Source organism: Rhinolophus ferrumequinum, chromosome 14 (genome assembly GCF_004115265.2).
Source record: "Rhinolophus ferrumequinum isolate MPI-CBG mRhiFer1 chromosome 14, mRhiFer1_v1.p, whole genome shotgun sequence".
Classification (NCBI taxonomy): Eukaryota; Metazoa; Chordata; class Mammalia; order Chiroptera; family Rhinolophidae; genus Rhinolophus; species Rhinolophus ferrumequinum.
Genome location: NC_046297.1, coordinates 43,289,896 through 43,306,171, shown reverse-complemented (window position 1 = coordinate 43,306,171; position 16,276 = coordinate 43,289,896). Strand labels below are relative to the sequence as shown.

At 41.1% G+C, this 16,276-nt stretch overlaps 1 protein-coding gene and 1 long non-coding RNA gene across 8 annotated transcripts in view; one reads left to right on the top strand and one right to left on the bottom strand.

The window, feature by feature from the left end:
* The window catches only part of NCALD (neurocalcin delta), a 409,311-nt gene that overhangs the window by 356,856 nt on the left and 36,179 nt on the right, over positions 1-16,276 (top strand). Inside the window, exon 1 of one of the 7 annotated variants that reach the window (XM_033126606.1) lies at positions 2,395-2,512. The exons of the other annotated variants lie outside the window; for them this stretch is intronic. The gene's annotated coding sequence lies outside the window, so the exon portion shown is untranslated. Of the gene's footprint in view, positions 1-2,394; positions 2,513-16,276 lie in introns of those variants that run through there. 7 annotated transcript variants of the gene reach the window in all.
* LOC117034009 (uncharacterized) lies at positions 1,626-4,249 on the bottom strand. The gene is made up of 3 exons (XR_004424997.1): positions 4,146-4,249; positions 2,590-2,657; positions 1,626-1,838 (listed from the first exon to the last, which is right to left on the bottom strand). It is a non-coding gene; the product is annotated as an uncharacterized LOC117034009 (long non-coding RNA).

Genomic DNA, 16,276 nt, shown 5'->3' with positions numbered 1-16,276 from the left:
ATATATATATATATATATATAATAAAGATCATGGACACAGCAAGTCCCAAGATCTGCAGGGTGAATCAGCAAACTGGAGACCCAGGAGAGCTGATGGTTTACTTCCAGTCTGAAGGCCAGCAGGCTCAAAACCCAGGAGGAGTTGATGTTTCAGTTTGAGTCTGAAGGCAGGAAAGAAGCCATTGTTCCAGTCTGAAGGCAGTCAATCAGGAAGAATTCTCTTTTACTCAGGGGCGAGTCAGCCTTTATGTTTTATGCAGGCCTTCAACTGATTATATGAAGCCCACACACACTAGGGAGGCAATCTGCTTTACCTGGACTACCTATTCACGTGCTAATTTCATCCAAAAACACAGACACACTCAGAATACTGTTTGACCAAATACCTGGGCACCCTGTGGCCCGGTCAAATTGACACATACATTTAACCATTAGACACAGCCTGTCCAAAAATGGGAGTCCTGATCTTTTGGACAAAAGTTACTCTATCCACACCTTTCCCTGTCATTGGTTGGCAACTGCATCCTTCCAGGTTGGCTCAAGCCAAAAACCTTGGAGTCATCCTTGACTCGTCTCTTCCTCTCATATCTCACATACAACCTGTCAGAAAATCTTGTTTACTGTACCTTCAAAACATATCCAGAATTCAACCATAGCTTGCCACTTCCATTGCTACTGCCCTAACTTGAGCTACAATCATTGCTCGTGGAGACCTACTGTGAGCACCATATTTAAAATGGCTGTCACCTGTACTCCTGCTCTCCTTTGCTCTAATTTTATCCATAAGTACTTCTCACCTTTTATATACCACATAATCGCCTTACTTATTCTGATTGTCATCTTTCTGTCTGCCTCAGGTAGAATGACTGGAACAGTGCCTGATATGTAGTATGCATGCAAAAAATGTTGGTTGGATGAATCGCCATTGTAGAGATGAGAAAACTGAAGCTTAAAACAAGTACTTTGCCAAGGTGACACAGTTAGTAAGAGTAAAGCTAGTCTAAAGCAGTACTTAACAAAGTCACAGGCAAGAAGCGCTGATGTTAGGTATATTTCTGCAGTACTAGGCATCTATTTTCCATTTTTTACTAAAGGCAGACCTTATGCAGGTAGCAGAGTCTGTAGACCCACGCTAATTTACATAGTTGTGCTTGACCATGGGAAAAGGTTTATTCTCTTATTCTTATCTCTGTGCCTTTCAGGCATCCGATAAAATCCCCTTGTTTTGAAATATATTCATCTTTCAGAAATGAATGGATTAATATTGTGGTCCCCTTGCCTTTTTTAAGCTCTTTAGAAGCCAAGCCAGGCGTCACTTTGGAGCTTTCCTTTAAAAAGTTAATCCTTTTATCTTCTTATAATACTTACAATGTTATGAAATTATTTTACAAGAGGAAAATGGGATTTTTATTAACTGTATCTTTGTATCATTATCCGCAAATATGAGGTGAGCACTTACTCTATGTGGGCTTCATAATGGGGTTGTGATGATAAAGAGCCTTCTAGAAACTCCTGGTCTAATAGGGAAATGTGTATATATTAGTTGAGATATTAATTCAGCTGCTTTAAGAGACTAAATAATAGTGGCTTAAACCAAATAGAATGGTTCTCTCTCTCTCTCTCTCTCTCTCTCTCTCTCTCTCTCTCTCTCTCTCTCTCTCTCTCTCTCTCCCTCTCTGTCTTCCCCCATCCCCCAGCTGATACGCATTCAAGGGAGAGAATTGTCCCCCAAGGTCCTCTGGAGCCCAACTCCTTCCATGGTGTTGCTTCACCATCCTCTACTGTGTTGTTCTCATGAAGGTAGTATTTGGCTCACTCCCACATGTACATTCTGGGCCCTGGAAAGAAGGAGGAAAAGTGAACAAGTGGCTGCTTTTATAGGATATGACCCAAAAGTTGCACATCTCACTTCTACTCACACCCCATTGCACAGAACTTAGTCACATGACCATACTTAAGATAAGCCAAGAAATGCAGTCTATAGGGTAACCAAATGTCCAGCTTAGGGAATTCTATTACCAAAAGGAAGGAGAGATCTGACTATCGGGAGACAAATAAAAGTCCCTGCTCAGCCATATCTGTAACTATTTCTGTTGCTCCAACTAAATAATAAGATCTTAAAGGACAGAGCTGCATCTTACCTTCTCAACACCTTGCACATTGTGAGTGGCCGATAAATATTTATTGGTTGGGTGATTTGGTTAATGAACTTTCATCCCAGAGATTTTGTGGTGAGTTTTTATGATAATGCCCAAAACAAACACTACTGAATCCCAGGGTAAATACTTTAGGAAAATAAATGTCAAAGGGCAACATGGTCATAGGTTCTCCATACTTCCCTTTGTGCTAAGCCAGAGAGGCCACCTACGAGTATAGTAAAACAGATGCAAAAGGTAGACACGGACTAAATGGTTCATGTTCCAGCTGATCAGCAGCTTCATTAATGCATTCAGAGATTAAGTTACTGCTCCAGCAAATTTGCGGACCTCATTTTGGGAACTAAAAGCCAGAGGTAAGTGTGGTTTCATGGCATACTGCATTCTTTTCTTAATTCATCATGCTTCGTGGGAACCAGGCTCCCAGACTTACCCTCCCCCAGGTAGCAGCGAGGCTGGCAGAATTGTTCTTTCTAGTCCATAAGGAAATGAAAATGGATCCTGCCGCAGAAAGTAAATAGAGCAGCAGTAAAGCGTCCCTTCCCTGCATCTGAACATCTGTTCAAACTTTTCGCAGCTCCCACGAGGAAAGGGACAGAAAAAAAGGCTTCGATCTATAAAAGAAAAACCTCATCCACTTGCACTCTGCTCACTGGCAATTTATGATCATTGGACCTGAAGTGGCTCTGGGTTTATCTCTAAAATGCCTTTGAAGGAAGGCCAAGTTGGGTCAATAAATATGGTAAACTAGCGTATAAGGGGTGATGTTTATTATATTTATGAGAGCAAACTTTTGCAGAAGTTGATAAACTATTGAATTTAAATGACTGCTGCTTATGCCAAATGAGATATGGATTCAATAGCAAAGGGCACAACCTCAGTTTGAAACTTAGGTTTAAGATAAAGTTGAGTGGCTCTATGGACTTGAAAGAAACAGCTTATACTCTATGGTTTTGGAATTTCACTAATGCATACTGGCCTTTCTTCATACATCTGAATTAGCAAGGAGTTTGCTGCTTCTGGTTAAGACAGCCAGACACTCTCCTGGAACTTCAGCTGCCCCAATCCAGATGTCAGTTTGCATTTGCTCTCGGATGAATGGAGGTCCCTTTTGCCTCATGTTGGCATCTGTCCTTCCCAGAATATTAGGCAGTGTGGCCTTTAGCCAGTCCTTTCCTTTTAGTGTGCTAGGCTCCGAGGGTCTGGCTGCTCAGCTGGCTCTTGTTTCCCACTGCTTCAGAGCCCACTGGCCTGGAGGTAAAGCTGCAATGATAAGCGTTGTAAAAATAAAGTCCGTTGCTAGTCAGGCCAGCCAAGTGGTGTGGGAGGAGTGGAAAATCCAGGCTCTATTTTCTTGGCATGATAAATTGTCAGTATCTGAGGTGTTCCACTGGGAGAGAGGGGATGAGATGTTCTCTAACCAGGCCTAATCTGTGTACTATCAGTCAGTAACTCTCAGAGGTCATGTCAGAACCAGGCTAATGGGACAGGAGCCATAACCTTGTGTCAACTTGTTTACTGGCCACCATATTGACTTGACTAACCTCTTGGGGTCTGGTACGGCCTTGGAAACCTATGATCAGAATGGAGGACTGGTTGCTGTTTATTGAATTACTAAGGGAGAGTTAAGTATTGGACACTGTTTAATCAGGAACCAGGCCAGCCTCTCTTCCAATATGCCCTATTGATGATACACTCTGAGCATCAGATATAGCTGCCCAAGTCAAGTTTTGGGGGTAGCTGTACATTTTCACATTTTTATTCACATGAGGGAAGGAAATAATAGTGACTATAGCTCCTGAAAATTCAGTCTGCTCACCTGAAACTTTGATGGCTTTCTTAAGGAAAAATGTCTAGCTTCATGGCTCCCTGCTCCTTGCTCTCTAGAACTCTTTTATCTATGGCTGAATTGAAATAAGAGTAGAGAAGAAAACTTTGCTCTGCTGGCCCTGAGAGTAGGCAGGTCCCTAAGATATTCTCAAGACATACCTGGAATTCAGATGAGAGCTCCTTCCATGGCGGTGGTGGGGGGTCTGGGGGGGAGAGCATGCTTTCTTCTTTTTGCTGCTTACAGTTTCCCCTACGTACCAGGGAATTAAAGGCAAGTTTCTCTCTCTCCCTTCTCCTCCTTCCTCCTCCCTTCAGCCCCCCTCCTCTCTCCCTCTGTGTCCTTGTCGTTAAAGACACTGAGAACCTTTTTGGCATGTTGCCTAGGCTTAGGAGAGAGAATCTTTGTAAAAATTTCTTCTAGCCATTGGCAGAAGAAGCACCATATAAATCAGCAAGACACTTTGTTGTAAAACTTTCTCATTATCAACATTCACTACTGTTTCATTTTATGAATGCTTCTTTGTCTTCCAAAAAGCATTTCGGATTAAGCAATGCTGTTATTGAAAATGTGGGAGGTTTCTGCTTGTGTGCTTGGCTGGTTGGATTACAGATGACTGCCATCAGTATTACAATGCCAGGTTTCTACAGGTGAATTAAAAATATTAATTTATGAAGCAGATCAGAGATGGAAGTGGAGAATCAGGTTCTTTATTATCCAGTTGAGTCACTGGATTTTTTCTTTTAGGTGAAAGAGCTCTTTGTGGCTCGACTATCCCATTCAGTTGGGATCAAGCTTTTTCCTGTTACTGGATGTATAGATTCAAGTTGAATTACCAAAAAAAAAAAAAAAAGTGTGTTGCACACCCTGTGTGCCAGTGCCATGCTGAGCTCTAGAGAGACGCAGATATATATGATATATAAGAACCAGCCTTCTATTGAGGTTTTCATAATCCCTCCAGGAACTTTCACCTGTCAGCAACAACTGTCTTGTACTGTGGTGAGCACCATAGTAAAGATATGTGCTAGAGACACATGGTAGGGGTGGGGTGGGGAGTGGAATACATGACGAGTAAGGGCATCTGCTCTTTGATGGCAGATATGTGGGGTTAAATCTGGATCTGCCATTATTAGCTGGGTGAAATAGTTAGTGAATGAATTAATATCAAACTTGCGTTGTTATTGGGATTAAAAGAAATACTGGAATGGTATGTAAGTGCTCAGTACAGGGTTTGACACCTAGAACATGCTCAATGAATGATCATTTGTAGCTGGAGAGTAAACAATTGATTCAGGCTTTATTTGGTAGAAGTCTGGGCAGCATGGGAAAGGGCAGTGGGGGCTGAGACCTCATCAGGAGACACCTCTGGAGAGGTGAGTGCTCCTGGCTGTTGAAGAAGAACCTGCCCCTCTCTGTGGCTGGGGCAGGAGTGAATGGAGAGAGGGCCAAGAGCTTTAGAGAAGACAGATTGGAGCCAGATCGAGAAGCAATTTGTAATGTCAGACTGAGGGATCAGACTTGACGTTAAAGATAGTGGGGCGCTATTGGTGTTTGCAAGCAATGAAGTGTCATAAAGAGATACAAGCTTTTTTAAAAATAACTTTTTCTCATAGCTGTGTGGGGAACAGTCTGGAGGGGAGACTGGTTAGAAAATGAGTACATTAATGCAAGCAAGAAATTATGTTCACATTCACTCTGGTGGTATTTGTTGAAGGCCTATTGTGTCTGTGCATTTTGAAAGGAACAAATGAAAAGAGTGGGCAAGGGATGGAGAGAGGGGAAACCATTCGATCTGTTTTTCTGAGATAGAAGTGATGAAAATTGGTGACTCTCTGGAAGTGGGAGTGATGGAGAAAGAGAAGTGAAAAATGATTTCATAGGAAAATAGGTCTTTTGCACCATTAGAATTCAAAATACTTTGTCAAAGCTAGGAAAGAAAAGAAAGACAGCCGCTTTTCTTCTTGCCTTTTTCCTCCCCCTTCTTCTTCTTCTTCTTTGTGGAAAGAAATCACAGGGACTAGTGATAGCAAGCCATTGGGCTACCAGCCTTCTGAAGTCAGGTTCCAGAGAGATAATGAAAACTGAGTGAACAGTGAGAAATTAACAAACAGCTTTGGATGATATTCTCGTGCTCACCATGGCACCTTGAATGTTCAATCAGTTTTCTCTTTAAAAGAGAGACTAGAACTTGACTTTGGAAGGTTGATTTCCTGTCAAAGTGGAAATGTTATGAGAGATGATATTAAATAATGGAAAACATGAAGTTATTTGATGAGAGGTTGCGGACGGGATCTGAAGGCCATCTTAGGTAAACAGTCAGAGTGAGTCGTGATGTGTAAATATTGACATGGAACCCAAGAGGAAACAAGGAGAGGAAAAAGATTACAGTATGAGATAATTTTTGCTTCTTGGAAAAATGTTCATAAAGAAATAAAATCTTAAAAAGAAGACAGGGACATATGAGACTCAGGAGGGAGCCACTATTGTCTTTGACTGTGTTAATCCTTCCAGAAGTTATCAGCAGCACCCTTATTGGAAAGATGGCCATAAGTACTGTGGCATAATTTATTGCCAGGGCTGAAAAACTTACATATTACATACCATGTTTCCCTGAAAATAAGACTTGGCCGGACAATCAGCTCTAATGCGTCTTTTGGAGCAAGAATTAATATAAGACCCAGTCTTATTTTACTATAATATAAGACTGGGTCTATAATATAATATAATATAATATAATATAATATAATATAATATAATATAATATAATATAATATAATATAATACAAGATCTTATATTAATTTTTGCTCCAAAAGACGCGTTAGAGCTGATTGTCCCGCTAGGTCTTATTTCCAGGGAAAGAACGTAGTAGAGATTCTAATAGGATAAATTGAATAATCATCAAAGAAAATATATTTTCTCTGACAAATGAATACTCTGGTTTACCAGGTGGGTCACACTCCCAAGATACACATATATTCGCATACAACACAGAGACCAAAAAGTAAATGGTTACCTGTGAAAAGTTTGCTTTGTCCTAGTTTGCTGTTTTCAAAGGGGTGTTGATCTTTAGTGTAAAAGGATTTCCGCCAAGAACAGCAGCTAGACAGTAGCAGCAATGTTACAATGCATTTTCCTGGCTTGTCAGAACCTATTACCCCATTTCTGCTGGCAAGCCTTAGGATGTCAGATGCTGGCTGAAAAGAGGCTGCTGGAAGGGAAACGTATGGTGCAAGGAAGAGATTTTGAGGGAAAGGAGAATATGGGAGGCATGGTGGACAAAAGAGGTGGTGAGGTATGGTAGGCCGTGTGCATGAAAGCTCCCTGTGTTCCAGTGTTGAATGTGAACCTTGATGGCTGTTGGGCCCATCTTTATCCAAAGGCAGCCGCACTGGGCGTGGTTGACAGGGCATAGCTGAACAGGTCAAACTGAGCTCTTGTTTACCATGATTAAGGTGACCATATAATTTATTGCTCAAGCAGGAATACTTCTGAGAGTATTAATATTACTCTATTGATAATGAGGCCGGAATAACAGGTGTAAACCAGGACCATTGCAGGCAAACAAGGAGTTATGGTCATTCTAACCATGATAGATCTGAAGATACGATATTTAAAAATTCCGCTCTTAGCTGAAAAATACATTATTCTCATTGCTGTGAGGAAAAGCTGTGCCACCTCAAGGGATTGACAATCTGGTCATACAGCAAGACTCATACACAAAGAAATTGCCAGCAACCAGTCAAGGTGGTACCTATCCAAATGCCAAATTAATAATAATCATGGGTTGTCAATTATACGTCAATAAAGTTGGAAATAAAATGATAGTCGTAGGATGGGGTAGGAAACTCAGTGGCCTTGAGGTTGGAAGACGTGTGTCAAGTCGTGGATCATTCTTATGCAAGGTACTTAACCTCTCTGAGCACCCATTTATTTTGTTTAATTAATTAATTCCATAAACATATGGACTTGCTCTATGCCATTGTATCATGGTGGTAAAGGACATAATCTTTACAGAGAGACATACCCGGGTGCAAGTTGCAGTTCTGTCACTAACTTTGAGACCTTGAACTTATCAGACGGGTTAAATACCCTTCTGAGCTTCAATTTTCTCATCTGTTACACATTGATAATAATACCAAACTGTATAGAGCTGTTGTAAGCTTGTGTAAATGAGGAATTAAAATGAGTTTTTGTATACAAAACATTGAACAGTTCCCGACACACAGAAAAAGCTCAAAAATAATAGCAATTATGATTATTCCAGGTACTGTACTAGTTACTGGGAACGCAAAGAGAATGAGGAAGAGGGACATGGTGCAGATGCAGGTAGATAATAGTGTCTGCCTAACACCTTCCTGGGCTGGTAGAGGGTTCCATGAGGACACTGAGCGAAAGAGCTTCACAGGCTATGATATATAACGTGCTGAACAAAGGAATGACATTATGGCAATCACAGTGGTTGGGGCATTATCTTGATTCTTCCCTTTCCGTACCTGTGAGGATGGAAATAAGACATAACCTTTAAGTAAGAGCTAACCCCATGTATCTTAAATAATCTATACTTAACGTTCTCTCACAAAACAAGAAGTCCAGAGGTGGATTCTTTCCAGAGTTGGTTAATTCCCTCATTTAATGATGCCATCAGGAATCCATATTTTCCCTCTGCCGTTCTCAGATGTTGGTTGACTCACCTCAGGATGACACTGGCTGCGGTAGTTCCAGGCATTGCATCCTCACTACACCACACACTAGAGGCAGAAAGAGACTATCTCCTCTGTATCTTTTCCTAAGATCTAAGAAGGCCTTCTCAGAATTCCACCCCAACCCTACAGACGAACCTATAAGTTTCATTGGTCAAAATTAGATTCCGTATCCCTTCCTAAGCCAGTCAGTGATAAGATAAAGTTACTATGATTCGCTTACACTAATCAAGACCCATCCTCCTGAGGTTGGAAAACCTTTCATCTTTCCAAAAAATAAGACATTGCAGAGGATGCAGAACAACTGAACAAAATCAGGTTTCTGTTAACAGGGCAGGAAAGCGAAATGGTTGCTGGGTACCTACCTACAGTGTATTCCACAGCCTCTCTAGTCAGTCACTACATCTCCACAATATCTCTTAAATTCAGCCTGGCCTTTGCCCAAGTTCCCAACATCTCTTGCCTCCTTCTATTCTTGTCCCAACCATCTGATCTTCCCTTAGCCGTTAGTCAGCTCTTTATGAAACACAAGTCTACGTATACCATTTCCTAACTTAAAGACTCGCAACACTTAATTCAGGTGCAACCACCTCTTTGTAGATGCCCAAGACATTTTGTTGATGGCTCTTTTATAATCCTGATGAGAGACAGTCTTGCTTTTGAGCTATTTGCGTATTTCCTACGTCTCCTACTATCGTCTCAGTCCGATATGACACCATCGACCACGTGTGGCTATTGAACACCTACTGAGATGTGTCGTAAGTACAAAATACACTTCGAATTTCAAAGATTTAGGACAAAAAAAAAAGTAAAATATTTTATTAATAATTTTTAAATTGGTTACATGTTGAAATTATGATGTTTTAGATACATTTTGGTTAAATGAAATATATTATTAAAATTCATTACACCTATTTTTTTTTTCATTTTTAATGTGATGACTAGACCATTTAAAATTACCTGTGTGGTTCACATTTGTATCTCACATTATTGTCTATGCACTAGATTTCTCGCTCTTGCAGAGTCTTTATCCATTATTCATCATATAGCTCCTTTTCCCCACCTCTGGGTCCATCAGAGCTGGAACTTAGTCAAAACACTTTACTTGGTTAAAATAAAATGAGTTTCTCTTCTGTTTTCTAACTAGTCTGAAGCTTTTTAAGTTTGCCACATTTGGAAATCACTCTTTTTTGTGATTACTTCCAGGCACTAAGTTATTATGAAATAATCCAAATTGAAAGAGAAGAAACTAGAATTTAAAGATTTTGATTAAGTTTGCTTGTCTCTGTTAGTTTTCATTCTGTCTTAGTAGACATTGCTGAGCAAATTATTTTACACTTTCAAGTTAGTGGTGTCTCCATGACTACAACCGCCAGAATATTTTATTTTTACAGTTGTTATTAGGAATAAAGAAGCAGGCATAAATTATGCTGTTTCTGTTCAACTCCATTGAATTACAGCTGGCAGTTACTTTTTTTTTTCATGGATAAAAGAATTGTATGTATACTTTTTTTTTTTTTTTTTACCATTTATTGTACTCTTAGCCAGGATTCTTCGGAAGACCAAGGAAATTAACATATTCTAGAAAACATGTAGGAGGAAATCTGTTTACATGGCACAATGAAATCAAACATTTTTTTATACTTCATGAGCAGAAATGAAGGAATTAAGTTTTATACAGTAGCCAAAAAATGCCATTGTTTGGGGGGAAATCGTCTTTTTTCAGAAATGTCTAGAGAATTTATAGTTCTAATTTGGAAATAAATGACATCCATGAGCTGGAGACTATAAATCATGTGCTGGAGACTACAACGGGTTTGTTTAGTTGCTATCTGGTCAAAGGGCCAAGCAGCCTTTGAAAGCTGCCTACCCCTCCCGGCCTTTGGCCGTGCCAACCCCTCTGAACGAACAGAAACAATCATGGAGTCCATTATTTTGTTAGTGGGAATGCTTTAATAAGGGTGCTTTGCCAGATCTTAGGAAGAGCATTGTTTCCTTTGGCTTTGATCTTTGCTCGGTCACTCAGAAAATCTCTGTCCCAGTGACATGTGGATGCCGGAAGCCGGGTGGAAGTCGGAGACCCTCCCATTTCATGGTCTGCTGGGTGGTCCTTTGTCGCTTTCATTTTTTTATTGTGGTAAATTATACATTACAACAAATTTATCATTTTAACCATTTTTAGGTGCACGATTCAGTGGCATTAAGTACATTCACAATGTTATGTAACCATCACCACTATCCGTTCCAGAACTTTTTCATCTTCCCAAATGGAAACTATACCCAGTGAGCAATCGTTCTCCCAGCTCTACTCGCCTTTCTGTCTCTGAAGGCAGAGTTAGTGTATGTTATAGCCAGAGACCTGGAAATACCCAAATACTGTTCTGCCAATCCCCTTTTCTCCTCTTGGGGTCTCCCTGGGAGCTATAAATATACAGACCCTGGGAAATCCAAGTGTCTGCCTATTCTAGGTAGATCGTGTAAGTGGAATCATGCCATCTATGTCCTCTTGTGTCTGGCTTATTTCACTTAGCATAATGTTTTCAAGGTTCATCCATGTTGTAGCCTGTGTCAGAATTTCATTCCTTTTAAAAACTGAATAATATTTCATTGTACGTATATACCACGTTTTGCTTATCCATTGATCTACTGATAGACATTTGCATTGTTTTGGCAGTGTGTGATTTTCAATAGAGCATGAAACCATGTAATGGCACTGGCCATTTCTGCATTTGGATTCATTTCTGTTGAGAAAAAAAAAAAGAAAAACCCAGATGTTATCACCCTAAAAGAGCCTGACTTCCCTACTGAAAAAGAGAACCTGCTGTGTGGCAGTATGTCATCAAGTAGAGACCTCTTCACAGTTCACATTTCCCAGGGCCAAGTACAGACGCTTCCCAGAAGAGGCAGCCTGCCTCATCGCCTGGCAAAAGATGAGATGCAGGGGCTGCTCACTCCCCACCCACCACTCCTAGGCAGGAAGGGCTTCTGAGAGTCTGAAAGAAAGCTCCAGCCAAATGCTGTCTGGTTGCTAGTGTAGCAAAGGGGATTTTGAAAAGGAGAGTGGAAGTGTCCCTGTCTCTAAAATTGAAGCAACTCAGAGAAGGATTGCATATAGCCTTTGTTTAGGAGAGTGTGGCTCCTTTTTGGTGTGTGCTGGCTACCATTTTAACACTACCATAAGGTAGTGTTAGTGTATAGCCAGAGATCTAGAACTATCCAAATACTGTTCCCAAATCCCTTTTCCTCCTCTTGGGGTTTCCCTGGATGCTATAGACATACAGACCTTGGGAAATCCAATTGCCTCCTATCATTAGTTGGACAACCAGGGCAGGCTCGCTGGAAACCAGGTTGAGTGGATGGTTTAGGCTCCAGGCCCAGGTAAGGCGTCCTCTACCCTCTCAACTCAAATCTCAAACCATTTAGTTGCTACGCCAGGACAGATATATGTAGTCACTGTACTAGGTATAAACAGAAGGGATGAGGGAGAAAGTGCTGGTAAGTTCTGCTTATCCCTAGATCAGGGTGAAAGAAAGAAGCAGAGGGAATGTGTTGGATTTTAACGAACTGTAATCTTTGCTTTTGGCAAATTAGCAGCCTGCAAATGCAACCAGTGAGATCAGTGCTTCTTGGGGAGTGACCTGAATAAGGCGAGAGGGAAGGGCAAAAGTTTCCTCCTTCCTCTGTATATGTACAGATGTTTTATGTGCATTTCTTTATAACATCCATACAGACCACACACTATTCTTCATAATTTGCAGGTGACCATACTGAAGCTCTGAGAGTGTACATAAATAGCCTGCCGTACACTTGAGTGGTAGAGCAAAATTTGGACCCAAATCTGTTAGACACCAGGGTCTGTGATCTAACAGTTATTCCATAATATTCCTTTTCTCAGACCTGGTCCCAGAAAGAGTTCCACAGGCCTCAGAACCCTCGCCCGAGTCAGTGCTCTTTCTAACTCTGTTCAGCGGGCAGAATGGCAAATCTGTGACAGGTCAGTTCCAGTAATACGTTTGGCTGCTTTCGGGAAGCATTCCTGACCATGGAGACCATCCATTGTCTCCATGAGCCTTTTATGAGGCTGGATTTAGAAATACCTGAAGAAATTATAACATGAAAATTGTTTCAAAAGAAAAAGACAAATGACCTTAATTCCAGAATAATGTAACTATTTTAAGGACTTCTTTCTAATCAACAGTCAAAGCCTGGTTCGAAACAAGTGTTCAGAGGCAAAGTAGTGGCTTTGAAAAGCTTTTCTAAAGGGACGGTGAAAGCACAGGGCGTTAAACCCAACCCACATAGCTGAGAAGATGTGGCTGCATCTCCACGCCTTGCCGCCTGGCATACAGGGAGCATGCACATGCACACACTCCACAGTGAGAGGAGTGGGAGAAATCACACCCACGTGACACAATAGTTAACACTGTGGCACTAACAAATCTCATACGCTCCCTGGCCTTGAGAGAACCTCCCCCACTTCTGTCCTCCAGGTTCATTTAATTTTATGGCTGTATCAGCACAGAGACTGCATAACATACTGGTTAAAAACAGGTGTTCTGGAGTTATGGCCCTGCGTTTTAATCCTGGCTCTACCCCTTATTAGCTGTGTGACCTTGAATAATTCACTTAACCTCTCTGTGCTTCAGTTTCTTCATCTGTAAAATGAAGATGATAGTAGAGCCTCCTTTAAAAGTTGTGATGAGGATTAAATGAGTTAGTGTAAAGCACTGGTTCATAGGGAGTGCTCAGAAATCACAGTAGCCAACCAGAGCCCACCATGGGCGGGACAGGAAGCAGTGGGGAAAGGTGTTTTGTTTTGTTTTTCATAATCTGGGCCTCATAGTCACAAAGGACCACACTTCTGTTATTATGTCCCGTTGGGTTTACGCATCAACTCGTAGAGCTACCCGGATGAGACTGAGGAATGGATGTTCACCGTGCCACTTTAATCAGCTCCCTGGACCACAGCACCTGTGGTGCACGATGACTTAATAATTCTTTATGAATCCTATAATTCACTTGTAAATATTATAGCGCATTGAATTTTTACATGCATTATAAGAGCACACATTTGCTAAACATAAATAGAGTAAATAACAACTTTTGTAAGTCTGTCTTGGCATTTCTTCACTGCTTTCCAAGCTATGAGGACACATGAAAAAGGAACTCCCAGACCTCCTTTGCAGTCTGGGATCAACCCATGCCTTTGGGATGTGTCCTGAAATGAATGTGTCTCATTTCATTGGAGGAGAAGGGTCTGGGTTGATGGTGTCAAGTTGTTCTAATCAGCTTTTCTCGTACAGTTATTAGTGTGTAATCATTTTCTCACAAGCTCAGCCTGTAAAGGACCCCTGGAAAATAGACTTGAAATGATCTGCAGAAATGTGTGGTGGTTTCCATGGTGTCCCAGTTGGGATGCCTCCAGGTGTGAGTCCCAAAAACTCCTGCCCTGGCCTCCACAGGGAAGATTTATTACCTCACACAACTGAAAGTTATGGGGGACAGCCCAAACGGTGGCCCAATAATGTCATCAAGGGTTTTTCTATCTCTTTTCTCACTTCCTCAGTGTCACTTCATCCTAATGGTGACCACAGCAGGTTCAGCCATCACATCAAACTGCGGAAGAAGGCTGTTTCCTTTCCTGTGCCCCATTTTATTAGTGAGGAAAACCTTTCCCCAAAGACCTCTAGCAACTTTCTGTTCATATTTCATTGGGCAGAACTGGGGCTTATGCCCTCCCCAAAGCAATTCCTTGCAAGGTGAATGCAACCACCATTGTTGGGTTAGACTAATCAGAATTTGCCCGAGTTACAACGGGGAGGACGAGAAGATGTCAGAACCACATCAAGGCTCTGGGCTGTGGGACAAGAAAAGAGCTACTGGGCGTGCATCCAACAGCATGTGCTACGCTGACTTTCAACAGTAGATGTGTCTAAACTGGGCTTTTTGTTGGATCCTGTTGGAACCACTTTAATTGGATGTTTAATCGGATATTGTAGAGTTTTGTAGAGTTGGCTGCTTTGAGTGCCATGTCAGTCTTGACATCGAGACTGGGTCGTACCTGTTCCTCAGTACATTCGTTGTCTTCAGCCAGATCTCCTTTCCCCATGACACCCACAGGAATGAGGGCAACTGTTCTAGGTCCAGCTTGGCATTCCATCAAGTGTCATCGTGTCTCAAATTTGGCATCTTTTTGGTGGGATTTTAGGGAAGGCCACGTGAGAAATGAATCCACAGCTAACTACCAGGCTGTCGTTATTACTGTTCGAAGATTTATCTAATTAAAGTTATATCAAAGACATAAATATAATGAATTTTGAAATTCACATTAAAGGGGTGCATGGTGATGATGATTCGGGGTGTAGGTTTTGATGGACGAAAAGAGGACAAGGATGTCCTCCTAGCAAAAGTTCAGGAAAAATACTATGCTTTGCATTTGAAGACCTGAATCTCAAACTCATCACAAGATTCTGAATCGGCATGAGCTGTGCCGCTCTGCCTTGAGTCTGTCCCTATGTTTGCATCTTACAGAGGCTGAAATGAACGGGAAATAACACTAACGTACATACATCATAACTTTTATTATTGTTGTTCTTATGACTAATATTTTAATAATAATAAAGGTCTTTATTAATAATAAAAGTATCCCCCACTTTTCAAAAGTTCATGTTATGCCACTTGTGTTTATGAAAGACCTACGTTAATACAGTGGTACCTCGGTTTTCGAACGTAATCCCTTCCGGAAGACGGTTCGAGTTCTGAAACGTTTGAAAACAGCCGACAGCTAGGCCTCCGGATCTTGCACTCAGCAGAAGCCGCGTGACATGTTCGACTTCCGAGGCGTGTTCGGAAACCAAAGCATTTACTTCCAGGTTTATGGCATTCGTAAACCGAAATGTTTGTCGACAGAAACGTTCGAAAACCGAGGTACTACTGTACCTGCTTTTGCTAACCAAAAGAAATCCATAGAGGATTTTCACTTTAACGAAAAAAAAAGGCGAAAATAGTGTTTGGCATTTGTTTTGCAGCAAGCCGTCATAGAGGCTGTGTGCACCCGAGCAGAGAGAGTGGCTTTTACTCTATGTTAGTGCTATTTTATGTTTTATGTGTGATTTGGCCTGACTTGGTAGGTTGTTTTTTGGATCTGCGACTGCTTAGATTTTTTTCCATATAAATTAATGGTAATTGCTTCTTTGCTTTATGCCATTTCAGTTTATGAAAAGTTTCATAGGAACACTCTGCGTTCTGATAGTGGGGGAAACCTGTGTGTTTGTATTGCACTGGATAATTTACACAATACTTTCATATGCAGTGTGGATCCATTTCTTATAAGGTGTTATTGTTATGCCCATTTTACATATGCAAAACTGAGGCTTGACAGGGTAAATGACTTGCCCAGAGTCACTTAACTAGTAAGTGACAGAACAGGAGCTCCAATTCAAGTCTTTGACCTCAAAGTCCACGTTCATTCCTTATCATGTAACCTTGTTGCATGTCAGTATATCTGAATTTCATCTTTATATTGGAGACTTGACATTTCTCTGATTTTTTGGCTTAATGACTTTACCTCTTTGGCCTTCATTTTCTTACT